At 39.1% G+C, this 17,621-nt stretch overlaps 1 protein-coding gene across 1 annotated transcript in view; it reads right to left on the bottom strand.

Annotated features, from left to right (window-relative positions):
• IIL1 (isopropyl malate isomerase large subunit 1) overlaps nt 1-17,621 on the bottom strand; it is a 50,092-nt gene that overhangs the window by 30,643 nt on the left and 1,828 nt on the right. The window lies entirely within an intron of this gene.

Raw genomic sequence — 17,621 nt, 5'->3', positions numbered from 1 at the left:
AGGCTGGTTAGATGGGACTACAACAGGGATTATGTGGACGGACTTTTGGGGGGAATCTTTGGGTAAAAATTGATAAATGGTATTTTAGGAAAGGAATAATAAAGCCACCAAGAACTGGCGCTAATTCTCGATGACGTTAGGGCCTATTTGGTTATCTGAACCCAGAGATTTCAAATCCCTAAATTCATGAATCAGAGATTTATACCTGTTGGGTTGTAAAACATCCATGGATTCATGAAATCCATTGATTTCACTTTTTTGCCTAAAAACGTGAATTAAGTCATTCTTGGGCATTGGGTGAAATCCATGGATTCCACCATAAGTATAAAATTGATGAAATTTGTGGATTCACGAGGAGTAACCAAACGGAACTCTATGAACTTCAATAGATTTGAGGCTAACCAAACAATTAATTTTTTGAACCATGAATTCGAAGATTTGAAATCTCATTTCATTTCAAATCCTTGGATTCATGTAACCAAACAAGCCCTTAGGGATGCTAGGAGTCCTGGAATGAATAAGGTTTGGAGGTTCAAATCCTATTCAAAATTCCCCAGTTTGTTTCATTTTTCTAGTGAGTGTCTACTTGTAAACTAATATATAAATAGTGTATTTATAGACAGGAGTCTTCAAATCTCAAAGTGACAATTCCACCCGAAAATTGTGGCTTCTCTTCTCCCTTTCTCTCCCAGTTTCACTCCAATTTATATGGTATCAAAGCCGAAGGACGCTTAAGAGCCTACAATCTCATCCTTCAAAATCTCGGAGGTTATCTTTAGCTACTAAGGATATTTGGTTCAGTTGCATAAAGTCCATTCTAGCTTGCAGTTAAGGGGGACTAGCACTTCTACACTATATTTAGGAGGATCTAGCAAACTTCTCTTTTCGGTTGAGGATTTCCGGGTTTGCAGCTTCTGTCTTCTGGGTGAGTATTTTTTTTATTGATATTGTTGGACTGGCAAAGGAGCCTGGCCAGCATTTTTTCAGAAGTATACTGCAATCAAGGTGTCCAACTAGGCACTAAGCCGTTTTTTTTACATGAAAATTTTCAGCCGTTTTGTCACCTTGTGTGTTGTATTGCCACTAAATGCTAAAGCTATCACTTTTTAACATTTTGTACCTAAGCCTTTTTTTTCGATTTTTTTTAAAACATCAAATTTTATTCTACAAAACCATATACAAACATAATAGTTATTCATTTTGGATTCAGGCTTCATTATATGGAGAATTATTTGGAATGATGTGATCTATTAATTTGTCCTTTGGGTAAAAAAAGCTGTAAAAAGAAGCAAACAAATCAAATTCGGATTTGGATTTGAGAATTATTCATTTACTTAAGAAAAGTTGGGAAAAATGTCAGATGTTTAAGTTGAGCAACAAGCTAACAATTGTATATATTGTCTACCTCATCAAGAAAAAAATTTCCCCCCATACAACAAAAAATACTTTTCCCATTCTTCCATTTTTATATTTTTTATTTCATATACATCGTAATCATATGCTATAACGTTATTACATTACATTGCTAATTGTTATTGTGTATTTGTATCTTGATGAGATGAACTTATATTTTTTTTTAATGATAATCTTTCATAATTATAATTCTTTAATATTTGCTTAGCTTGTAATAAACTATTAGTTCTTGGTATACCATTTGTCTCACATAAAATAGTTGTCTTAAAAAGAAGTGCCCCAACCGCTTTGGTAGCCTTATTGCCCTAGACGCCACTTTATCTCTTGTGCGCTCAAACGGTACCCTAACTGCTTTAGTCGCCTCATCAACTTGAGAACCTTACTAGGTATACCTCTATTTAGCTTATGGTTCAAGGTATAAATCCCCAACATATCATGAAGTTAAGGTGCCCATGGTGGGAGATCTCACGAGATCTCGGCGAGATCTCGCGAGATATCTCGCCTTTAGAGCGAGCGAGATCTCGCGAGATCGCGAGATTCAGATCTCGCCGAGATCTCCCATCTGCGGATCTCGCCATATCTCGGGTTGGGGTTTTTACACTTTGGGGTTTTAAGCCTATCTGCTCGAGGGCATCTCTGCCTCTCTGGCCTCTCTCTCTCCTCTACTGGCTTTTGGGCTTCATTTTTGGCGGTTTGGCGTTTGTTGGGGTTACATGACATCATCAACTCATCTACAACAACAAATTGGCATTTTGTAGTGATTCAAGCATATTTCGGGATCTTCAAGAATGTGTTTTCCCCAAATTTGATTTTTTCAAATACAGGTTCTATGATTGTATGAGTGTGATATATATATGTTGATGTTAGCTTGATCTACCTTTCATGGAAAATTTTAATTTTCTGTTATTAATTTTTTTTTGATTTTCGTATTTAAAAATATATTATCTAAAAATTAAAATTAAAGATTATAAATAAATACTTATGATATGAATGTGATTATTATTTATGTTAAACTACATTTAGGGGTACAATCTCATGTATTAATATTTTGATTATCATGCTTGTGTATTTTTTTTATTTAAATAATTAAATAAAATAATTATGAAAATAATATTTTATTAAAAAATTATCTGTTTTTTTTTTTAATGATGCTTATATTATGTGTTTATTTTAAAAATACAAACATATCTTATTGGCATTGTATATATGTTATCTTAGAACAAAGTGTGTGTTTTGTTGTTTTATAAATTATTTTTACATAAAATAATTATAAAAATAATATGTTATTAAAATTTATCTGTTTTTTTTTAAATGATGCTCATATTATGTAGTTTATTTTAAAAATACTAACATGTTTGTTTGAGCAGTGTATATATGTTATCTTAGACAAAGTGTGTGTTTTGTTGTTTTATAAATTGTTTTTATGTATCTAAAAATTATTCTAATGATTATTTGGGAATATTCATGATTCATGTATGTATTTCGACTTTCGTGTGTACATTTGAATCTTAAATGGCAACTAGTGGGAGTGGCGGGGTGTGGGACTCGGGACATTGCTTGGCACATGGGGATCAGTCTTGACAGAAGAATCCGTGGTTTGCCTCAGACTTTGATTCGGTGGTTCCGTTGCAACATTTGGTGGTGGTTATGATGTTGCAAGTGTCCGGGTTCCTTATGGTCAAAACAATTGGACTTTGGGAGGGCAGGAGAGATGGCACGCGGAATTTGAGGATATAGTGCTATCTAGACCTACTCTTGATGTTGTGAGGAATCAGCATGATGAGAGGGGGAGGGTTTGGGTGTTGAGTCACGGCGATGGAGCGATGAGGCTGCTGGAGCTGCGCGTCCTTACTGCTGATAGTGTGAGGAATATGACAAACAGGGGGGGTGGTTCGTGGTGGGGGCATCCTGCCACCTGCATAGTTTTGGGGGGGGGCCGGGGGGGGGAGACTCACTTATGATTCCACATTTGACCAAGACCCTCCTCTTCAACCAACAAGCATCTATCAAGAGCATTCCCTTATGTTTGTTGAGGTGGGGCGGGAGGGGGCTAGGTTATCAATCGCAATTCATGCTCTATAACAACATTGCACCCAATGTAGCCAAAACACCATACTATCGGGGGATGATCAATGCAGTTGCTAGGGCAGTGTAGGGTTAAGGCCCAACAGCTTGGGAAGTAATGAATAAATATTTACCCAAGGTAAAGCAGGAGGTGGATGAATACATTGAATCATTAAAAGAACAATGGAGTACATTGTGTTACTGTGATGGCTGATGGATGGACTGGTCCTACTAGACAGTCCATCATTAATTTCATGGTGAGCTGCAATGGAAAGACATCCTTCCTCAAGTCAGTGGATGCCTCAGATAAGATCAAAGATGCTGACTACCTTTACAAGCTTCTTAGGGAGGTGGTACTCGAGGTAGGGCCAAAGAATGTGGTCCAAATTGTCCGGATAATGGTGCAAACTTCAAAAAGCTGGTGAAATGTTGATGAGGAAGAAGAGCAGCGGATCCACCTCTTTTGGACACCATGTGCTGCTCATTCGATTGATCTTATGTTGAAGGACTTGGGGAAAAGAAAGTCAATCAGTACTGTGGTTGAGAGGGCTAGAAGGGTAAGTAATTTTATTTATAACCATGGTTATGTGCTGAAGATGATGAGGAACCACTCGTAAGGGTGATCTAGTCGACTGGATTGACTAGATTCGCCACCAACTATGTAGCTCGAAAAGCTTCCGGAAGAAAGTGGTGGGTCTTCGGCACATGTTTGCAAGTGAGGAGTGGTTTGGTTGGCGTGGATTTAGCCATCCTGATGCAGTACTAGCCCAACAAACCATTGCTGATGATTCCTTTTGGAGGCAGCTGAATAGGACACTGGGCATTATAGAGCCTATTGTGTTTGTTTTAAGGATGGTGGATTCGGAGAAGAAGCCCACAATGCCCCACATATATGCTGCCCTCCAGCAAATGAAAGAGTTGGTTAGAGCTGCTGCCCCTAGCACCTTCAAATCCTACGAGAGGATCATCGATAATAGATGGGAGATGCACTTGATGCATCCTTTGCACTTGGCTGGTGAGTCACTTTTAAGTCTTTAAGTTTTTGTTGTATACTTTAATTTAAATTCTTTATTTGTTATAACTTATAACTTATAATTTATAAACAAGTAAGTTAGTAAACAACCAAATCACTAAGTCACTAACCAAATTTTTTATTTCCACAATGCAAGCTTACTACCTCAACCCAAAGTACCATTACAAGAATGATCCGGGGCTTGATGTAAAGTTGATGATCTGCGGTGCAAGAGGTGGTGGAGAAGCTTGTGTCAAATCCCATCATGCAAGGGACAATTAATGGAGAGGTGAGAACTTATTCAATTGTTTCTTCAACTTCTTGCATTAGTGCATTAGCCATTAAGCATATACATGATAATAGTATAATACAATAATTGAAGAATTGATGAATTGGTGTACAGATCAGGGAGTTCAGGGATGCCTCTGGGAGTTTTGGAAAGCCTTCTGCAGCTTGCAACTAGGAAAAAAACTGATCCTGGTAAATAGTTTACTACTCTATAAGTCATTAAGTCTATAAGTCTATAGACTATAAGTCTATAACTTTATAAATGATAACTGATAAGTTATATAAATATAAAGATTTGCTTGCCTAATGCATTCTTATTTTTGGTTATGCAGTGACTGGTGGTTTCTATATGGAATTAGTGCGCCAAATCTCGGGGACATAGCAATTAAAGTACTCTCACGGACTTGCTCATCCTCCGGATGCGAGAGGAACTGGAGCACCTTCTCGCTCATCCATAGTAAGATACGGAGCGTTTGGGGAGTAAGAGGCTCGAGAACTTGGTGTATGTGCATTACAACATGAGATTGAGAGTAGGGCACATACAAGATAATATAGATGACGACAATCGTGAACCGATTGAGTTGACTGATATATTCCACGAGCCCCCGCGAGATGAGGAAGATGATGTCATATATCATGGGTTAGGGATCGAGGTGGCCCACCGCTGGATGGGCCGGAAGGGCGCCTGATCCTACCATTGCTGCTGCTGTGGGCCCGATTCTGTAGCACCTATCTTCCGATGAGGGTCGGCTCTGCGGCATCGAGGATCACTTACCATTTGTGGAGCCACCGTCGACTTCAAACAACCGAGGTGACAACTAGTAGTGGGGATTCGATGATGATGCCGATGATACCACTCATACCAGACGCCTGGCCCAAATCGACATCGAGTTCGAGTCATGGAGGCATCGTTGGTCGTGTTTCGTGGAAGTCGCTCAACAAAGGGAGTCACCACTCACCTCCACCAGTCCAGTCATCCGACACATGTGAGCCACGGTTCCCCTATCTCTCGGACTTATAGTAGGAGTCGGAAGAGCAGATCAAAGCAAGGCGGGGCAACCGAATGATGATGCAAGCATGCATGATCTTGAATTGAACATGGGAAGCATGAGCCTAGATCGAGTGATTCACAACAGCAGAGCCTGTCATCGGGGTACCAATATGGGGATCACGACCGGGTCGGGATTACGGTGGGTATTCTTCTTATGGAGGTCATACTATTCCTCAAGACCCTTCACCGACAGTATGCATATGGGAGTGAAGGTGGGTCGTTAAATGAGTGGTTTAGAAACCCGTACCCAAATACTCAACAACTATAGGAACAACAACAACAACAATGGCTCTTTCACCCACCCATGATTGACGGTTATCCGCATCGCTATTCCTCCAGATTCGACATGCAAACATATAATGATCATATAAACCGATATGTGACATACTTCGTGATCAATTGACTTGGGAGTCATATGTGGCCACCATTCGGAATCAATTGATGCGGAATGTTGAGTGATACTCTTAGTCTTGTAAGTTGTAGTTGTAAGTTGTAAGTTGTAGTTGTAAGTTGTAAGTTGTAATCTTCTTAATTCTTATGGAGTTATGGTTGTAAAATTTTGAAGACATTTAAGTGTTTAACAATTTATTACTTTGAATCTTTGATAGTTTGAAGTTTGAACTTTGATCACTTGTTGACTTGATTCTTGAATACTTGATGTGTAATGTTATTATATATTTGTATTTGATACTTGATGGTTGATAAATGATAACTCATTAACTTGAAGTCTTGAATTACTTGATATCTTTACATAATTACATTACATGTTGTCTATTCTCTAAGACTCTAACTTTGCATTACACAGAATTTCGGTTTTACACATAGGGTCGACGTAGGAGACATAGTTAGGGTTATTTTCTCACAAATCTAAGGCCACCAATGTGTTCAAAAGGCCTTAAATAGGCTAAGTACCAAGTTTCAGCCCAACCAGAGCCCTAAAACTCACCGAGATGGGCTACCGAGACTACCGCCAATTTTCTGGCATATCTCGACCGAGATCTCGCCATCTCGGTCGAGATCTCGGTATTTCTGGGTGGCGAGATCTCGCTCGAGAGCGAGATCTCCCACCATGAAGGTGCCCCCATTGAAGAATGCAAAGAAAAAGAACAATGGAGATGAGGGCAACCTATGAAAAATATTGGCAGCATTATGGATGCAAACTCATGTCTAATGGGTGGACAGATAAGATGGGTAGGCACCTGATCAATTTCCATGTTAACTATCTAGAGGGAACATCCTTCTTGCGCTCTGCGGATATATCAAGCCATGTGCAAGATGTGAATATGGTGTTTCAATTACTGAAGAGCAAAGTTCAAGAAATTAGGGAAGCTTATGTTGTTCAAGTGGTCACCAACAATGCTTCCAATTATAAAACAGTAGGTGCATTATTAATGGAGAAGAGGATTAGATTGTATTGGACTCCTGTGCAGCCCATTGTCTTGATCTCATGCTAGAAGACACCGGGAATCTTAAAGGATACAAGAGGGTGATAAAAACATTCATCTATACGCACACAAGATTTTTTGAGGCCATGAGAATAACGACATATGGTAGGGATCTTGTGTGGTGTTGTAGCTAAACTTGCCACTTCATTTTGACACTCCAAAGTCTGTTGAAACATAAGGATGACTTGAGGCACTTATTTATTTCTAAGGATTGAACAAGATCTAGTTTGTCTACAACAAAGTCAGGAAAGAAAGTAGCTGGTAAAATATTACTACATCTGGGCATGGTGTTGAGGATTGTATTAGAGCATCAAAGCCTCTTATGATTGCATTGAGGATTCTCGACACTGATGAGAGACCAGCCATGCTGAAGCTTATATAGCCATGCAAGAGGCTAAGAGGAAAATAAAAGAAAACATTGGAGATAACAAATGATTGTGGAAGCAAGTCATAAATATTGTTAATAGGCGATGGGAGTGTTAGATGGAGAGACCTTCATAGTACAGCATTGCTTCCTAATCCTGGGAAGTTCTATCAGTTTAGTGTCATTGATGATTTTGAATTGATCAGCTCTCTACAAGCAGCCTTCAATCAAGTCATTGCAAGACTATAGCCTAATCCAGTATACAAGGCCAAGATGTGTATTCAAGTTTGTGAATATAGGCAAGCTCCAGGTCCTTTCACAACAAGTATGGCACTCAGACAACGTGCTGCTTTGAATCCTAGCAAGTCTTTAGAAGTATACTTTTTTTAAAGTTATTTTATCTATACTTCCGGTTCTTATATTGATCCATTTTTTTAATTTTTATTCCTATTTATATGTTATAGTTATTTGGGGGGATACACATGGAGGAAATGCTTTCGAGATTTCAAGAATTGCACAGTGGGTACAAGGCCTTTGTTATTCCTCCTCTAGTAGTAAACGTAATTGGGCCACATTTGGGTCTATAAGTATTAAGTGATTTAAGTATTTAAAATACTTTAAGTTCTAAGTTTTAATTTTAAAAGAATGACTTGGGATTCTCTTCAACTGCTTATGAATTCAAATTCACACCAATAAGAGAAATAGACTAGAACATGTGCGATTGAATGATCTAGTTTTTGTTCAATACAATCATCATCTTCAAGAAAAGTTTAATGAAAGGTGAGCACAGAATAGAAACTATGAGCCTCTACTTCTTGATAAGCTTAACTGGAGTAGTAAGTGGATGGTTAGGCAACCCAATATCAATTTAGTCCATCTTGAGGGTGATCTAACTTGGAGCACTGTTGATAAAGCTATGGGGGAACCACATCATTTGAGGGCCACAACAAACCAAGGAGAGGTCAACCATCTTCCTATAGAGTTAATTTGTGCTACGCATATTGCAGAGGCACGGTGGGGGAAGTTGAGGAAGATTACTTAGAATATGATGGAGACATGGAAGAAGAGCAAGAATTGAATGATGATAAGCATGTTTCAGACGATTATGGTGAAAGGTCTAGGACAGTTAGTTCTTTAGAGCAACTATAAGTCTATAACTACGACAACTCCCACCTGCTACTGATTTAATAGATGATCATTATATTTAGATAATTTCTACTTTTGTAATTGGATATGGACATTTTGCTATATATGAGGTTTGGACTTTGGACTTTGGATTTTGGATAATGTGGCTCTTGGTTCAAATAGTTAAAATTTTAATTTGCATAGTAGGCAATATATTTTGTTTCATTTTCTTCTACTTTTTTTTAATATTTTCATAATACGTGTTAATTGTTTCACTTTAGCATTGAATATGATGGTTTCTAATTCAATTTAAAGGTTGTTTCCTAGGTCTTAGTTTTCTATTTCCTAATGCTAGACAATGGCGGATGAGGATATTGCTTGGCAACACGAAGTCCCGATGGACATAAGAAGACAAAAGACAATGTGTAACTACAGCAGTAGAGCCATCCAAGGAGGTAAAACAAGGTTCAAGCAACACTAGGTTGGAGTTAATGCAGATACACACAAGTGCCACCAAGTCACTCCTGAGGTGCAAGAAGCTATTGCTGAAAACTAGTATCAATTGAAGTTGGCTAGAGCTCAACGACATAGAGGAGCTGCAGGACCTGGTGGAGCTGGTGGTGCTGGTAACATCTAATGAAGGTATGTTAGTTTGCTTATGCATCTGTCTTTAGTCCTATTTTATTAACATCTTGATTCTTGAATTAAATAGTTGATGATAGTATGATACTTGTAGTTTATCACCTAGTTCATTTCTCTGTGTAGTTTGAGGTATGTTGGATGACTTAAGGTAGCCTAATGTTAGTTCTTTTATTATATAAGATAGATATATTTATGACTAACATACGGGATGTGCACTAGAAATGTTATTTAAAACACCTTGACCACCTCGTTGGGCACCTTGTAGCCTTACTGCCACACATCACCTTGTCACCATGACAACTATGAACGTACCAAGCATATTAGAGTAGATTGTCACTTTATCCATGAGAAACTACAACAAGGTGTACTATCCCCAAGCCATGTCCATATAGAGGAAAAGCTTGCAGATCTATTCACCAAAGCCTTGGGGAATACAAAGCTTGACAATATCTGTAGCAAGCTGGGGATGGACAATATTATGCTCCAGCTTGAGGGAGAGTGTGAAGGGGAAGCTAGGAGTCCTAGAATGATTCACATTCTGTTGCATTTTCCTAGTAAATTTTTACTTGTAATATGATCAATAAATAGTGGATTCATTGGCTGGATTCTTCACGATCTCAACGTGAAGCTTCCACACCAAAATCGTCTCTCTGTTTCACTCCAAATTACCAATATCAAGGCCTGGTTGCTGGCTGGATGAGCAGAATTGCAGGTCCAGATGGTTCATGCTTTATGGCAGATGAAGGGCTAGGGTGAGAATCAAAAAGAAACTAAGGGGCAGAGAAAGGGATGGGGATGTACATAGTTTTATCTGGACAGCAGCCTGCAATGGCAGATCAAGTAGACTGCTTCGACAATCAGACCTGCGAACTAGGATTTGACCACATAGCACCCAATAGGAACCCTCCAGGCATTTGAACCACCAGAGAAAAGTCAACATAGAGAAACCCCCTGCTTCAACTCAGACTTTGCACAGAAAAATAACATGTACTTGAATTATAGCTCTTCTGTTATGATCATTGTTGAAGGCAGGGTCTATATGGGGATAAATTGTAAAGGGTAGGGTCTATATGAGAGTAAATCGTAAGGGGTAGAATGGACATAAGCATAGAGGGGAAATCCCAGATTATAAATGTAGTGTGGTAAGGCATATGGGGGCAATGAAGAAAGTTAATTCCCAAATCCTTTTTCACTCTGTCTGCTTCTTCTTTTTCCCCAATCCCCAGTCTTCTAAACTGCTCTTCTCCCCCTTTGAATTCCTCTTTTCTAAGCACCAAAATCTAGGGTCGTAATACTGATCCAACCTGCTGGATGCGAATGGACAGCGAATTGGAATTATGTCGGATGGAGGATAGTGTGAGGCACCTGAACATCACTTTTGCAAATCAAGGTAAGCAACTCTCTAACTTGCAGGCAACCATGATGGCACAGAGAGCCACCAGGAACGAGCTGTGTGCTCTCCTATCAATGGTGGGAAAGAAGCTCGACCAGTACATTGAATGGATGGGTGCTGCCGCTTTACCCAGTCAATGTCCCCCGTCTGTCTCAGCTGAGCCATCACCGGAGATGCCGGAAGAGGCAGCTTTATAGAGTAGTGCCATGGAGGTGGCTACATCGGCGGAAGAGGCTGAGCAACCCACCCACGATGTTATTTTGGTGCCAGAGATGACAAAGGAGGTTGGGCTTGAAGCCAAAACCCATGTTCTACCACATTTGCCCCCACCACCAAACTCAGAAAATGAAGAACCTCATGGCATTACACCAAAATTACCACCAACAGAGTCTTCCTCTATGATCCAAATCCATCATTTAGACCCAATCAAGGTGAAGGCAAATCTGCTCAATGATCAGCCAACAACAGCAATGATGCAATACCAAGGCCTGTTGATGAGTTCCTCTAAGTTACTCCTGGTTGATGGAGGTAGCATTCTTCACCTCTTGCAGTTACTGGCCCAAAATTTTGGATACCATATTTGATCGTGGCAAGATATAATTGCTTGGAATTACTCATGTTTGTAGCAGAACCTTGTTACAGTTCTTTCAAATGGGGAGGTACCAATTCTCTCGACCACCACATGTTTGTAGAAATGCTAGACTGAATGTACTTCGGCCTTTTGATCCTGGTGAGAGACCTCAGACTACTATTTCTGCCCCTGGAGTGTTCGAAGAAATGCTATGGCAGGATAGTGGTCATTTAGTTTGTTCTTTAAGGATTTCATGCAATGCCATGGATTCCACTTGCTTAGAACCACTATTTTATTGGCCATTACTGTTTATTGTCATAAAAAAAATCACAGGGCAGCCCTTCACCTTGGAACGTGTAAACAGTCATGCTAGAAATTGTATGCAGCACACTAAAAATGTTAGAGCAATGTGAAGCAATGAGAAGAGGAAAAGGGGAATTTTCCCTAGTTTCCTTGTTGGCTTCATTTTAAGATCAGATTCTGGGAATGGCTACGAGCAAGGAAAATTCATCTTCAAATTGCAGGACCAAATACACCTTATCACACAGGTTCTTCAAGGCCCTTACCTATTTGGGATCAGGCCTGTTCATACAAAGAAAAATAGAAACAGACGGGTACTCAGAAGGAAAACTCAAGAATCCTTAAGGAGGGTTACTAAGATTAGCATAAAAACCAATGGATACCTGAAATTTCTATCTGGGTTATTCATGTCAATGCACAAGAATCAAGAAGAAGCTGGTGAAGTCACAGATATATGCATGACATTTTCTTCTACAGGGAAGGTATGAAATGCCAGTCTCTTAACATGGTTTTTTTTTTCTACTTCTAGAACAGCATCAAGAAGGCAAGTGAGAGCATATCAAGAGGTCAATTTTTGTCATAGAGCTCTTTCTTGCCTATCTCAGTTAAGGATTGGTTTCACATTTTAGGGAACCATCAGCCCGCAAATTTTGTGTGATAGAGTTTCTGTTGAACTCATGGTTGGTAGTCTTTTCAAGTTGAGGAGGAATGGCAGGAAGGGGTATGTTTTCAAAAAGAAGTTTCCATCTACAAGTCTCAAGCCTCGACGTCAGAAAAGCATGTAGTTGTTCACTATGATTTGTTGTCCACAGCCCATATCTGTTTTCAGTTGCAACTTGGATTTCCTAGTTATTATCAAGCCTCTCCACACTGTTTGCTGCAGTAATGAAAGGAATGGTGCTCTCCTTGAGAAGAGAAGTACATAAAACTAGAGTACAACTAATGAGGTTTGCAAAATTACTCTCTTGATTCAATAGCAGCTCCTTTGAGGGTTCAAAGTAGTGTGCATTGGTTCTATTTGGCTTGTCTGTCATTCAGAGCTGATTATGCTGTTCCAATGGCTAAGGCATTCTTGGAATTATTTATGGTTCTGTTCTTGGTTCAATCACTTAATTGGTTACTACCCCCATAGGGATTTTCTGGATTAAGTTTCAGAACTTGCAGCTTCAGGCAGATGAGAAAACATATGAACCTGAAGACTCATGTGTATACCATATGGTCATTTGAATTTCCTTGGATAATGAGAGAGAGGTTTATGCACTTTCAGTCTTGCTTACACTGAAATTGGATTGGCCAAGAGATCAAGTCCCAATTCAGGTCTGAGATAACTTTGATGAAGACCATACAACACTTCTAACTGGATCTGAAGTCTCTACCGGGAGGCAGAGAGGGATGGCCATAACCTATGGACGCCAACTCCTAAGAAAGGGACATGAAGCTGATGACCTAAATTCAGCCTTGTGTTTTGATTACAGCAAAAAATATGCAGCTGTTATCTATGACTGTGCATTCCAACCGAATCCATATTTCTTTAAGTTGTCAATCCCCCAATTCGAGGTAAATTCTGAGCATGGTCTTGTTGAAACCCAATGGTTTCGGTTTTTCGCCAATGAGGATGAGATTTTGCAAACTAGACTCCAAAACAAACTTCTTGGGCTCCACCTGAGGAAAAGCAGCAGGTAAATGGCATTCCTTCATACTTCTGGGTGTTCAATGGACCCACAGCTCCATGGAAATTAAGACAGTTGAACCAATCACTCTTGACAATTTAGGCCTCACAATTGGGTCTCACTTAATAGGGTGGAAGCTCATCTATCTCAATAAGTCGACCCTACAAGACACAACAACATCATGGCACTGGCAGAACTCTCTTCTTGAAGAAGCAACTTGGGTGAACCTTCCACTCCCATGCCAGCAGTTTCAAATCCAAGGAGGTCAACTTCCAAGTGTAATGAAGATCAGTCATTTCAGCAACTATGTTTCCTGCACAATTAGACTCTGCCCACAGGAATATTGGAACTGCCCTTTTCAGCGTTGCAGCTGTGCAGATTTTTGCATCATTTGCGAGACCTAAGAAAGCTCACAAATTCTGCAAGTACTTGAATATCTACCACCGTGATATTGGAATGGATGTTGCTGCCTATGAGTTTTATGGAGAAGGGGAGAGGTACTCTCAAGGTCATCATCATTTTAGTTTATGGGTAAACCCCAAGATCCAAGGTCATCATCATTTTAGTAAGACCACATAACCTGTCTTCCCACCTACATTCTTGGAGAAGTTGCCATGTTCAAAGTGAAAATTTAGGGGGAACTTGGGCAGGTGAGAGCATTGTGTTGGCTGACCAGAAATTTGATCAGGTAATTCTCCACCCTTATGCATGTGCAGAATGGAATTTCAAGGAATTTCCAATTTGGCAGCGTGATCTGCCTGGAATAGAATTCCAAACCAACATACGATGTTCAAGGAAGAGATGCAGAGGTTGGCTCAAAAGATTTTAGATCTCATGAGCAAGACATGCTGCTATCTTGGCAAGGTCACTCCATCATAATTATGCAAATCGAAAACGAATACTGAAATATTGAAAGGCCAGATGCTGAGGAAGGAAAGAAGTACGTCAAACGGGCTGCAAGCATGGCTCCTGGGCTAGGTGCCAGAAGTGACAGTTTGTAAAGAAAAGCTGGTGATGGAGCTATGGCATATGGGTTGTTGCATCTGAACCTTGAGGACAAGGTTCTCATAAAGGGTGGGCATTGTTATGATCATGGTTGAAAGTAGGGTCTATATGGGGATGAATTGTAAAGGTAGGGTCTATATGAGAGTAAATGGTAAAGGGTAGAATGGACATAAGCAAAGCGGGGAAATCTTAGCCTACAGATGTAGTGTGGTAAGGCATATGGAGGCAATGAAGAAAGTTAATTCCCAAATCCTTATTTCTCTCTGTCTGCTTCTTCTTCCCCAATCCCCCATCTTATAAATTGTAGTTCTTCCCCTCTGAATTCCTCTTTTCCAAGCACCAAAATCCAGGGTCGTCACATCTTCCCACCAGATGAGGTATAAATAAGGACATAATAGCCTTACAATGGGAGTCCCTCATTCAAAAGGAATGGACCTTAGAATTAGAACTAAATTGAAAACAAAATCAACACTTCTAACAGTCTTAGGACTTCACTAACTGAATTGAAACAAATTAATGTCCAACTAAATAAGTAGAAACCTATTTAATTTTTACTTAAGTACACCAGCTAATTAAGATTAAGTCATGTGACTTTTATGTGGTCACATGAATTCTCAAGCCGAAATTAGTATATAAAAAATTAAATCCGCATACCACCCTGGTAAAAATGTTTCAGGCCCATAAGGGAGGCCCCATTACCAAGTAAACCCATGGAATACAGTGTCCAACCCTTATATGACCCACACCCCTAATCTAACTCTATTAAATAGAAGCCCAAACAGGTGATGGATCTGATCCACATCAGTACCACTAGGATTTCTCTCCTACTTGTTATTCCATGATCATAATTCTTCCAAACTGTGCAGACCTATTCTTCTATAGGAATAGACCACTGGGCATGTTTCCAGACCATTCTGATTTCTCTGACTTGAGCTATAACATCATCTGCTGCTCTGTTTTCTCCATTGGGTGATCCTGTTAAGCACTAGTCTTTTGCTGGATTTTGATCCATAACACAATAGTGCAATACAAAGCTACAACAGATATGTACTGATGTATCACCCCCAGACAGTATTAGCTGTCAGCAGAGGCCATCAACTTCATAATTGAATTATTGAAATGCCACACAGCCACTGTATGATGAAAGCCAGTTCACCTGGATTCAAATTCAGAATCCCAATCCAGATATCCATGCTCCAACAACCTTCAGTTGATGAGCAAAACTTGGATACATCAATCTGTTCGACAAAGAGTCAACATATTTTTCATACATTCAACCAACCGAAGTGAGAATTGTAATCAGCAAGTCATGATAATATGAGATATCACTAGAAAGGTCTTGAATAAAAGACAGGAGGATTAAAATTTGTAGCTTACAAAGATTCCTAACTAATTTTGATATGGATAAGCAATGGATGAAAATTCATATGGAATCTATATTAAGATTTTTTTCAAGATCTGTCTCACAGTTTGCCCTCCAAAAAAACATCTTCCATCCCAAAACAATAATTCAATTAAAAATTGTAGAATGAACATTTCAAGCAAGCATTGTGTATTAAAACTGATTCAATAATCTGAAGTGCTGTTGTTGAACTCCTTTTCTACTCTTTCTAGCGTTCATTCATCTTCTTCTTCTATCATTTATTTTTCTTAAACAAGTCTGTTTTCTGGTTTTGAATATGACTTGAGAAAAGAGCTGTCATTATCTTATCCATGAAGTTCTTATTGTTTGTAATGATGCCACTTATTTTGACTCACTATAAATCGAACAGAACTTACAGTTTGGTCCTGTTAACCATTAGAAGCTCCTTGCTATCCCTGTTTAAGAAGCTTCATAATTTGGACACCAGAACACTATTTGCATCCAAACATATTCTATACTCATGGTTTATATCCTCTTTTCTTTCAAGGATGGGTGTGGAGTGCATTCAAGGATGGATGCGGAGTGCATTCAAGGTGACCATGAATTGAGATGCAATCCATATTCCACACTTCCATATCTCACAAGGAAACCACATGTTTGACAATCATGTGCATTGATTGCATTATGACTATCAAACCCTTGAGCCTTGCACTAAATGTAACATGAACCACAAATCCTTGATAGGATAAAGCAACTGAAAATACACTGTGAAGATCTGTTTATCTGAGTTATACATCATACTAAAGAAACTTCTGACAGAAATCTTGAGTACAATACATCGTCTATACTCTATAGGACCATTGAACAACAACAAAAACAACAATAAGCCTTGTCCCAACCAAATGGGGTCGGCTACATGGATTCTTGCCTTTCAATATGTCCAGTTTGAGGCCATGCCACTCACCACTTCTCTTAAGGTTATCTTAGGTCTACCCCTACCTCTTCTAGTTCCTTCAATCTGGATTATATCACTTCTCCGTATAGGGGCATTTATAAGTCTCCGTTGAACATGGTCATGCCACCTCAAAAGAATTTCCCGAAACTTGTCACTTATGGGAGCAACTTCCAAACCAACTCTAATATGATCAATCCTTATATTATCATTCCTAGTTTTGCCACTCATCCATCTTAGCATCCTCATTTCTACTACACTGAGTTTATCTATAAGATTCTTTTTAACAGCCCAACACTCTGCATTGTACATCATAGCTGGTCAAACGACGGTCCTATAGAATTTTCCTTTTAAGCTTTAATGGAATACGTTGATTACACAAGACCCCGAACACACCTCTCCACTTCATCCACCCTATTTTAATTCTTTGGGAAACATCATCTTCTATATCATCTATTTTATTTATGATTGAACCTAGGTACCTAAAAGAATCACTCTGAGGAATCTCTCGTCAAGTTTCATCATCTCATCGTCTACTCGATCATGACGAAAGTTACAAACTAGATATTCTGTCTTAATTCTACTTAAATTAAAGCCTCTTGATTCTAAAGTTGTTCTCCTTTATTCTAACTTGGTATTAATCCCCACTTAAGTCTCATCTATCAATACAATATAATCAACAAAAAGCATACACCAAGGGACCTTGTCTTGAATGTCTTTGGTTAATTCATCCATTACAAGTACAAATAAATATGGGCTTAAAGTTGATCTTTGATGTAGCCCAATTGTAATTGGGAATTCATTACTTTATCCCCCCCCCCATTGTTCTTACACTTGTCATTGAATCATCATACATATCCTTAACTATATCTACATATTTACTTGCAATACTTCTTTTCTCTAGTACTTGCAAAATTAACGCTCTAGAAACTCTATCATAAGCTTTTTCTAGGTCTATAAATA

Source organism: Hakea prostrata, chromosome 3 (genome assembly GCF_041222555.1).
Source record: "Hakea prostrata isolate BN-2017 chromosome 3, UWA_Hpros_2, whole genome shotgun sequence".
In the NCBI taxonomy this organism is placed as follows: Eukaryota; Viridiplantae; Streptophyta; class Magnoliopsida; order Proteales; family Proteaceae; genus Hakea; species Hakea prostrata.
Note: the sequence above shows the minus strand (reverse complement) of the source record. Positions and strands in the feature narration are given on the sequence as shown.